Source organism: Euprymna scolopes, chromosome 26 (assembly GCF_053919585.1).
Source record: "Euprymna scolopes isolate OS-2025 chromosome 26, ASM5391958v1, whole genome shotgun sequence".
Taxonomy (NCBI): Eukaryota; Metazoa; Mollusca; class Cephalopoda; order Sepiida; family Sepiolidae; genus Euprymna; species Euprymna scolopes.
In genome coordinates this window covers 6,264,581-6,276,396 of record NC_136507.1, presented here as the reverse complement: position 1 = coordinate 6,276,396, position 11,816 = coordinate 6,264,581, and positions in this window count along the sequence as shown.

The following is an 11,816-nucleotide window of genomic DNA, read 5'->3' as shown; positions in this document are numbered from 1 at the left end:
CGTCGACTCGAAATTTAAGAAGTGTTTAACTGGAAACAGGTAATTCTCATTTGCGTGTGTTTTGCAACTCCCAATTTGGTCGCAAACAACAATTAATAAAAATCACAGTGTTCTCTTGACCATGTTAGCAGAATCGGCTGTGTCGATTTCATGTACGACGTTCGAAGTCTTTGTGTACTTCTTGTCCTCGTTGTACATTTAACCTCCACAACACAATAAAATAAAATGAATGACGTGAACAAGGAAGGTTCAAATTAGCATTCACGTTGATTCGCCGTCTGACATAAAACATTCGTCAAAGATTCTTAACATTCTAAGTAAATGATTGATGTCTCCTTCGATAATAAGGCTTTTGCTTTCCGAGTCTCTATCGATAGATTGATGGGCATTTCGGACTGATTCTCTAACGTGCTGAAATCAAATAACCAAGTTTTGTCTACCTAATCGATATTGACATAGATCTACATAACCAATGTTCCCGTTTTCTTCGAGCGTCAAATAAATTGATTGATTATTTGTCTTCGAATTGACGCTGGCATATTCTTGATTTCTTCTTTTCTGGTTGTAATTCCAAAAACTATAGAATTAGAAGAAGCTAAAGAAAGGAAATAAAGAGAATAAAGACAAGCTCAACTATTGTGGCATTTTGACTTTTCGCTGTGAATTCCTGGCCGTTCTTTCGGAATCATCACAAGCCGACAAAGAAAACGAAAAGCAAAATAACAGATGATGAGCCAAGATAATGATAAACTAAAATCTTTAGATCAAATTATATTCCGTTATTTAAACTTTCCTTTTATCTATGATCTTGATCAGTTTAGGTACAAGAAAATCCGTGTGTTGTAATGTCGGATTAATTTGAAGTGGATGCTGACTATTAAATTCACAAACCGAATTACTCCCTAATATCTTGTCGTTAAAAAAAGACAAATACGTAACATCTGGCCACCGTCCGTTACTCTGTTAGTGTGTTAATGTTCTGATTTTCTGAAAAATTGTTTACTTTTTATCCATTAAATTTTTCCTAAACTTTACAAGTGTTGTTCATCCTCGACTTCCCTTGTAGAAGGAAGTTTTGTGGGAATATCAAGTTTACATAAGGTTCCCTAGTCGCATGTATATCCCGGTTCAAAATGATTTTAGATTGTTTGCAGTTCAAAGAGGTGTTGAAGTCTTCTTATATACAGTATCTAATATTCCCAAAATGTCACCCATCTAATACTGACCAGGCTTAAGGTTACTTCGATGATTTAACAAGAATTGATGTATCAACGTAACCACGTCGTAAATAGTCTGAACAGTAAATAGCATGAATACAGACAAACGAGATATTTTTTTATATCTGGATACTCTCCAAATAGCAAAAATTATATTTTTCTGTAATTATTTTTTTTCTTTGCTTAAAAATCCATTTAATAACAATTTTGTTGAACTTTATGAGAAGAGAAAAAGCAGTCTATGTTTAGATTTCCGCAGCAAACTTTATTTTTTAGCAAATTAAGGAGGAGTAAACCATTTTAGCATAGTGCTGTGTGCCATGGAAGTCTCTGAAACCACCAAATGTTGCTCGATCCTAGGAGGACCACGTGCTTTTCGATTAGTTGCTTTTATTTAATCGTTTTGCGTGCATGCTGTGTTTGAAAGTCGCACAGAACAACAGAATGTTGATGCAAATTAATAAAAAACAAATATACAAACAAATAAGATGAGTAACAAAAAAGAAAAAAGAAATTTTGACTCTGAACAACAACAAATATGTTTTTAGAACAGAGTTGTGTACTGCACAAATCAAAATGTTACGTTAACCTTCATGGGACAAAAAGACAATTTGGCTAGGAGTACAGTTTAGTATGTAGGGGACAGATACACCCCTTCATTTTTTCTGTCCTCTGTAAATGAACGTGAAATCAGGTTAGAGTTGGGCTAATTCTATTTTTGTTTTGATTCAGGCTGCTTCTTTCGTGAGTACTGAATGCCCCCATATTAAAAAACGACTAATACCTTGATACTGTTTTCGTTGCGATGAATATAAATAAAGCTGAGGAACCTGATTGGTGCTTAGTCTTAGTTGAAAAAATTGAAGATTAATTAGGGCTTAAAAGAGGTTGAATTAGAAAAATTTGTTTGTTTTTTTTTTCTTGGCTTTTTTTCTTAATTCCTGTTTCGATGAATCTCTTTAAAATATTTCTAAAGGTTCAGTAATTCTATTGAAAATCTTCACTTAAGGATATTATATTGGTGCGTTTACCAATCACATATCGTCTCGAATATTCTATTATTTTATGATTGCTTCGTTCCACACATGATGATTCACACAATATAAAGGTTTGTTCTATTTCGGTAACGGCTCATATTTTTAAACTTTTGACAATATTATAAGACATATAGCAGGTGAACTCTGTAAGTTTTTAAATTGTGAACTCGTTTTTGCTGTAAATTAAACATAAACATTTTAAGAATGGTGTGTGATTTTTTTAATATAAATTCGAGTTGTTCACCTTCCTTAGTACAAAGCATAATTGTTTTAGATAATCTTACCGCGATTATTTACATGTGCAGATTTTATTGCAATTGTGTTCATGATATGAGTTTTTTTTCCATCATATAAACAAATTTGAAAACTCAAATCGTCTTACTCAAATGACAAATTAAAAATACGGTTTATTTTCTCGTTCTATAATGCGTTTACCTTCTTTTCTTTAATACATTATTCCGTAATTAATTTAACTTGGTAAACTTACCAACATCGCACTAGTAAACACACCATCGTGTCACACTAAGAAAAAAGATTGTTCTTGGAGTCACCAGTACTTGTTTTACGTACATAATTATCAATCCTAACTAACTATATATTCCATATAAAGGAAATTTAATATACTTGCAAAGAATTGTAAGAAGGTATTTTATCTCTCTCTCTCTCTCTCTCTCTCTCTCTCTCTCTCTCTCTCTCTCTCTCTCTCGAGTACGATCTAGCGTTTTCAGATTTCTGTGTCCGTGGCCATACAAAGTTTTTGTATAAGACTAACGAACAATTTCCAGAAAATCAGTGAATAACAGAATAAAGAACTAAGAAAATCGGAAGTCGTTTTCGGTCAGCAATCTTTACCAAATGATCACCGACAGTTTTATTCTTGTGGTAAAAAATTGTCTCTGCGTCTTCAAACAACTTGTGTCAACTCTAATCCAAGAAGCTCCGCTGAGGTTGCTTCAGTTCTCTATCAACTCTTCAACGAATCGTGCTTTCCTGACTGTTGGAAAACTGCTTCTGTGGTACCAGTTTATAAGAATTCTGGCAAGAGAACTGACCCATTAAATCATCGCCCAATTATCCTCCTCTCTCTTTTCGCCAAATATTTCAGCCCATAATTAATCAAGCTTTAGTCCACCACCTTACAGTTGCTAAACTTCTGTTCGACCATCAATATGGATTTAGGCAAGCTCGTTCTACTACGGATATTCTAAATCTCTGAACGTATATACCATGCACTGGATAAGGCATGGGAGGAGAGAGAAGTAGCCTTAGATATATTTAAGACTTTTGAGAGGGTGTGGCACGACGGTTTTCTCGGGAAAATCAGATGGTATTACTGAACGAATTTCAGTATAATTAAATCCTTCTTAAATAAGAGAAAAATCCAGGTTGTCCTCGATGGTCGTACGTCTAAACAATGTTATATAAATGCTGGTGTATCTCAGAGGTCGATCCTTGGACCTTTACTTTTCCTGATATTCATAAATGACCTCTCTGATAAAATAGACTCTGAGATGGGTATATTTGCTGACGACAACACGTTCTATAACAGGCACAAGGGGAAAACAAAGGCAATAGCGGAAACCTTAGAGGGAAAGCTCCAGTTTGTAGTGGAATGGGGTCAAAAGTGGATGGTAACGTTCAATGTTGTAAAGACTAAGCTTGTTTCTTTTAATAATTGCAAGAAACCTTCTAAACCACGAATAGCTATGGCTCAAGATACATTGCCTGAAAGTACTTCGTTCAACCCCCTCGGCTTAATGTTCACAGGGAACATGAGTTGGAACAGATACATTGATAGCATTCCCAAGGCTGCTGTTAAAAAGGTGGGCTCTCTCTCTCTCTCTCTCTCTCTCTCTCTCTCTCTCTCTCTCTCTCTCTCTCGTGCTAGAAAATTACTTACACCTAAAAGTATCCTGTACCTCAACAAGACCACTATACGCCCATGTATAGAGTTTTGTTGTTACATTTGGTCTGGTGCACCTGCTGTTGGTCTCTCACTCCTGGACAGGGTTCAAAAGAGAGTCGCCAACCTGATAGCTCCTGAACTGTCATCTAAGCTTCAACCTCTGTCCCATCGACGAAATGTTGCATCCCTCTGCCTGTTTTACAAGTATTTTAATTGCGGATACTCCGACGAACGCAAAGCCTTCATATCTCCTCGACATAAGTTCGCACGACAAAGCCGATAAGAAGCAAAGTTCCACCCCTACACAGTGAGGATCCCTAGATGTAAGAAAGCCTTCTACTTAATAGTTTCTTTCCCAGAACTGCTAGACTTTGGAATTCCCTTCCGGGTTCTTGCATTACCGACTGTACTGACATGCAGAAGTTCAAATGTAATGTGAAAAAAGATCTTGCTGCTAAACTCCCTACATAGTATCCCTGCAACTTATGTCCCTGATAGTAGTCCCTACATTAAAGTGTCACTTGTTTGGGGTGACAATGTAATGTTAAAAATGAGAAATTTTGTTGCGGTGTACATTAAACGTGATCCCGTTAATTGTTGTTCCGGTATTCGCGTTTGCTGCCAGACGTAAAACTCTTTTGCTTACATCATGGTTTCTTCTTAATCTTACAGAAATCATATGACTACACATACTACACAAACATCATATGACTACACATACTACATAGAAATCATATGACTGCACATACTACATAGAAATCATATGACTGCACATACTAGATAGAAATCATATGACTGCACATACTACACAAAAACCATATGACTACACATACTACACAAAAATCATATGACTACACATACTACACAAAAATCATATGACTACACATACTACACAAAAATCATATGACTACACATACTACACAAAAATCATATGACTACACATACTACACAAAAATCATATGACTACACATACTACACAAAAACCATATTACTATACATACTACACAAAAATCATATGACTACACATACTACATAGAAATCATATGACTACACATACTACACAGAAATCATATGTCTACACATTACATAGAAATCATATGACTATACATACGAAAATGATCTACACGGAAACTAAAATCAATCATAATAGCAAATTTCGTATGCCGGCAAAACTAATTTTATTTTTGGTTTCACTAGTATATAGATACATAATCGGATATAGTCTGATATACAATGAAGTTTAGACGTTAGATTGATATGTTTTAAAAAGTTTAGAAGTTAGATTGATATGTTTTAAAAAGAACATATTTTTCAGTAATCAACTTGGTTTTGTTTTTGCTTTTATTGTCAAATTTTATATTCATTTTAATTTAAATTTTGTTTTGGTGAAACCACAAATTATGACGAAATACTTTTTTCCTTTGTAGGTGTCAATTCTCCGAAGAATTTACCCACAAATTAGAAAAATGGGTTTGATTTATAAATGAGACTATTTTTTAATTCTGTATAATTTTAACATTTTTCATTTATAAGGGTCGTTCAGTCGTTATTTTCAAAGACCGGTGAATTTGTTGGTTTTCTGTTGTTTTTAAGCTTTGTTTTATATATTTACAATTGCGCCCTAAATAAAAATAATAAACTTTTAGTCTAATAAAAAATTTAACGCTAAACATATAGAAAATAGGTAGGTTTTTTTTATTAATTTTTAAAACAATTTCATTCGTTGGAATTTTGGATTGTAAAAAAATAATAATATACAAAAAAAAATTCATCAACTAGTGTGATTTTAAAATTATATTTTTTTAATATTTGTTTTATATTTTATAAAGTTATGCTTTTGATGTGGTTGATTGATACTTAAGGGAAACCCCCTTTTCGGGATTTCGCTGTTATGTTATTTGGTGAAGTTTTTCAACAAACGACATTTATTTTTAGAAATAAGACTCCTCTTGGCATCAGGTTTATCATGTTAGTCGGTGTAAACATGGTGGGTTAACGGGCACAATGGGATCATCACAGACAGTCGGACTTAAGCAACAACGATGGTTGACGCTGTGTAGAACAATATTGTGGCACTAGAAAGGTCGAAGTTCTCTTTTAGCACGACCGTGAGTTATATTTAACTAAAATATTTAACAAGTGTATTCTGAACATCAAATATCGCACAAATTGTGTCTCAACTACGTCTACTACGATTGTCGGACCTTCGAAAACATCAACTCTGTTTTGAAATAATTAAGAATCATGTAGTGCAAACAGGTCAACGGGTGAAAACCTATCACAGACGTTGGCTGTTTAAAAGTTAAGCTCTCAGTGTGTGTAATCTTAACAGACACTGACTAACCTCGTTTGGAGAGCGATTCTAAAATTGGACGGTTGTGTGTATGGCTTATAATGTAAGCTCAACAGTATGAACAAGGAAATGATATGAGCGAACGTTACTTTGTTGTTTAATAATATGAGACCGGCGCCACTTCTCAGTGAAGGCCAACACACGTAAGATAGTATGTGGAAACAATTCCGACGGAATCCCTCTGAACACGTATTGATAATAGACTAGATGATCTGTTACTTGTTGTAGAAAAGTTGGTACATCGTAAGCTAGCTAGATAGATAAAAGAGAAAGAACAATTAAAGGTTAGACAGGTTCAATGTTTTAAGCACCTATAATCATCAAAACAAAGTCAAAGGATTTCAGAATAAATTGTGTAATCATAGATCTCTTCACTATTTCTCCATTCCCTTCTTTTCTACCCTTCCTTTCCTCCTCTTTCCTTCATCTCGCTCTCCTTTCACGATCTCACCTTTTTCCTCTCCTCGCCTCCTTTTTCTTTCGTTCGTCTGTACTCTTTCCCTTCTTCATTTTCGTTCTCTCTCTCTCTCATATATATATATATATATATATATATATATATATATATACATATATACATATATATATATATATATATATATATATATATATATATATATATATATGGTTCATTCCATGTCAAATCGACAAATTTTTGTGGGGCACAAACCATGTCTGACACAGATTTCTTTCAAATTTGCTACACATAGATCTCCATGAAAGGAATTGAATGGCACTTGTTAAACATCTCAAGGTCAAGGGGTTCCTGAGATATGACCTTGACCTTTTACAAAACTGAATTTTTATGAAGAAGTGACCAACTTTAAAAGACGGTATCTCTGTTGTTTATGAGCCTACAAAGTTCATTCATATATAATTTTAAAGTACTTGGATAGATCTATAATTTTATATGAGAATATTTTTTTCAAAGTCAAATTAAAAACGTTGACCTTAACTTTTAACCTGAATTATCTCAAAAACCGTTCTTTCAATTGCTTTTAAATTTCGACAGAAGATTTGTCTATCTTATGACAGTATATATTCCAAATTTTGTGATGGGCCTTTCACTAGAACTATCATTACAAGCGTTTTAAAGAAGTTGGCAAATTCAAAATGGCGGAACCTAGTACCTGCGACTTCATATAAAACATTTTGATATTTCCCAATATGGTCAAGTTTGATATCTTTGTAAAACTGTTTTGATGCTGATTAATATTTATTTATATAAATACCATGGTCAAAAAGTAAAAAAAAAATTCTGTTAATGAAACTGATTTTTCTTCATTTGTTTTATTTTTTGTTTTTCTTTTTTAATGCAACACGGATTTTGTTATGTTTATTTTTAAGCTACTAGTGAAAATAAAAGCTAAGAACATAAAAATATGATGTAGATTTATTTTAGCTGTGTGAAAAAAAAAACATAAAACATGACCTTTTTCCTGTCCAGTCCTTCAGCATTAACAAATCTGACAAGAAAGTGCTAAAAGATATTAAAATACTTTGGTTTTTTAATAATTGAAACTTTTATCATCTCAATGTTAGACATCTTTTAATTTTTGAAGTCACTGTCCCTTTACTTGAGACTACTGCCTGTTATAAAAATAAGTTCTCAATATATATATTTTTTTACATAGGCGACACAACTTATCAAGGCCGATAGGCCACTCAAGGATAAGGGTTAAAGAGTGTAGAATGGTCAAAAGGACAATATAGTAATCGATAGTAATGGAAGTTCGGTAAATTTGTTAACCTAAGTGGAACGGCTCATCAGAAACTTGTTCACGTTGGACTTGAAGACAACCATATTATAGACGGGCGTGCAGTTCTAAGAAAGAAGCTTTGATCATGGAATCTATGTTTAGGTTTAGGCACAGATAAAGAGTGGGGAAAATTATTGATAATGTTTTCAGCTAGTCTAGTGTTTCTTGTGAACGTTTGGCGAGGGGGGACCATAGATTGAAGCTCAGTCGAACACTTTCCATGAAAATAACAATAAAGCAGAGACAAACTCGCAACATCTCTTCTGTGAGATAGAGGTTGCAGCGAAGAGAAAAGGACATCTCCCACCAGGCCACGAAGTCTATTTTGAACCCTACCAAGGCAGGACAAGTCTTTTCTAGCGGCTCCTGCCCATATGTGGCAACAGTATTCCATCCTTGGACGTACCTGGCTCTTATATAGATAGAGAATTGCATCAGCAGTGAGATATCTACTGGATCGATAGAAGGATCCGACCATTTTTCCAGCAGCCTTGGCAACAGATTTGATGTACGTATTCCATTTAAGATCAGGAGTAAAGGTAAAGCCCAGACGCCTGTCAAAACTTGAGGCCTCCCCAAGACGAGAGCCATTCATTTTAATTGATGCCAGATGGGGATCAGAACGTTGATGATGTAAAGTAGAGGGATTGGTGAAGATAAAAACAATAAAAAAATTATAAAAAAAAAACTAATATTATTGAAATCGTTTTGCCAGTTGAATTTGACTTGGAGCAGATAAGACAAGAAAATTCATGCTACAAGATTGGCATTTTGCCAGTCAACATAAAAATGTAAGTTCTATTTTCATTAATTTTATGTAGAATTTTAGTAGATAATTTTATTAAAATGATTAACCTGTAGGAGTGTCACTCCAATTAAAAATATGTTTCTGTTCGGTTTCTTGCTATTTTTCAGTGGATTATTATTGAATGGACACTTATATGCAAGATTATTAAAGAAAAAATTAAAAGTTAATATTTCGTCATTTGTAAGGGGTGCTCACTTTTTAGTTACAACATTATAGTAAATCGATACCCTATTTTGTAAACACGGAAATGAATTTGCTTCTTTTGCCTATTTTTTTAGGTACTGTGCTGAAATAACGTTATTATTTCGAAAGCCATTCTTAACATGGAGAGGGGAGGGTGTTTTGTAGGGACCTCCAAACGTTTGTGAAGAATTTTGTACATAATTCCGTGACGTCAGAATTGCGTTTACGAAATATGGAACGGCAGAAGGGACTTAATGCTTTTTTAAAAACCTTTCTTTATCTTCTTCAAATGGCAACTAATAAATAATCTTTGTTATAATTTTGTTAGGTTTTAAGTTTTACACACTTTAATGATTAGTAATATTATAAACATTTATATATTAACTATAAAATACGGTTTTACTAAGTATTTACGACTGTTCCTTTGGTTAATTATGGATTTCCATACTTTATTTTGTAAAAAGGGACAAACTAGAAACCATAGTGATCTTTGAAATAGTTAATTTTTCGCACAATATTTTTCCATCGTCTTTAATCTGGCGATGAAATAGATGGCAAGAGTCGTGTTTATATTATAACTTAATATTAAAATAAAATTTAAACAGTTTTTTTTTTATCTATGTTGTAACGGAACATTTTGAAATAATGGAATTTTAATATTTTACAAATTAATTAACTTTTACGAAGTTTTTTTTCCTTCACAATTCAACGGGAGAAAAAAACGTTATTTTAAAAAAAGGATATAATATTAAATTTATATTAATTTTTTAATTCCAAATTCAAGGGAGGTTTTTGTCCAATTTGTGCATTTAAAATGTAAAAAAAATAAATATTTTGTATTTATTGGAACTCTTATCTTTCATAATAAATAGTAATTTCGATCGATTTGAATATATTTCGTTAAAATTTTGGGAAAAAAATAAATATAGAGGTGGGGGGGGACACGCACCAAAAATATTTTTCCTCATTTATTTAAAGGAAATTTCATTGTATATATAATTTCATTCTAAAATAGATAAGTATGAAAAACTTCAGGAAAACCTGACCATTAGTTGATTTTTGCTAGATTTATTAAACACGGGTGTGTTTCACTTCAGAATGCTTACTACATGGGAATGTTGTTTTAAAGCGTTATTTATGTAAACATGAATTTTCGTCCCGCATTTTTATTAATTTCGTACGCTGAAAAAAAAATGGAAAAATTATGACTTGTTTATTATGCTCTTTTTTTAAATCTACAGAGCAATTTATTGAAACTTTTCATGCAGGCCTTCAAAAATTGAAGAAGCATAATTTCATTGCCAAAGCACAATCAAAATTTTGTTCTGATAGAAAAGGTTCTTTAAAGTTTGGTGAAGTCTTAGCAATAGCAGATTTTTCTGAGAATTATTCATTTATTTTGCAAGATTCAGCCCAAGGATTCCACTGGAATAATGATCAAGCTACATTGAACCCATTCATCTGCTACTATAGAAATAGAATTGACCTTGAGCATATTAATTTTGTTATGATATCTGATTGTCTTGAGCATGATGCAGTAGCTGTCCATTTGTTAAAAGAAATTATAATTTTTAATGTACAAAAAATGATATATTTCTCTGATGGGGCTGTTACACATTATAAAAATTTTAAAAACTTTATAAATATGTTCAACCATAAATCTGATTTTGGTATTCATGCAGAATGGCACTTTTTTGCTACTGCTCATGCGAATGGACCATGTGATGGGTTAGGTGGCAGTGTAAAAAGGTTAGAAGCAGCAAAAGCTAACCTGCAGCGACCCTATAATGAACAAATAATGACGTCAAGGCAGCTGTATTTTCATGCAATAAAAAATATTTCTGGAATATATTTCTCATATTCCTCAACTACAGAATGGACAAAGGAAGCAAACATTTAGAAGACAGATTTAGCAATTCCTCCACGATTATAGGAACACAAAAATTACATACTTTCACTCCTGTCTCTCAGAAAGAAGTGGAAATAAAAACATTGTCAACACAAAAGAAAGGAAGAGTAGTTCGAATCACAAAACGGAACAATATGGAGTTCGAAGACATTAACGGATTTGTGACAGCACTTTATGAGAGAAATTGGTGGTTAGGATGTGTACTTGACAAAAATCCAGATAATGGTGAGGTGGGAGTGACATTTTTACAACCAAATGAACCCTCTCCATCTTTCTATTATCCATCACATTGAAATATATCAATGTTGAAATATTCTGATATTCTTAGCTCAGCCGATCCAATAATTGAAACAGGAATATCTTATAAATTTTCCAAAAATGAGATGAAAAATGCATCATACATTTTAGAAAGAAAGATTATGAAAGAAAAATATAAATAAATACTTTAATGTTCATTATTATAAAAATGTTTCAGTAAAACAGATTTTTCATTTTGAAATGTATCCTAATGACCACATGTTGATTTCTTGTGCATATAGTGTATACTTAAGACTTCTAAAAATGTCAAAGAAACTGTTTACCATCGCCATCAAATGTTTATTCTTTTGATACTATAAACTAATTAAATCTCGACGAACTTTTT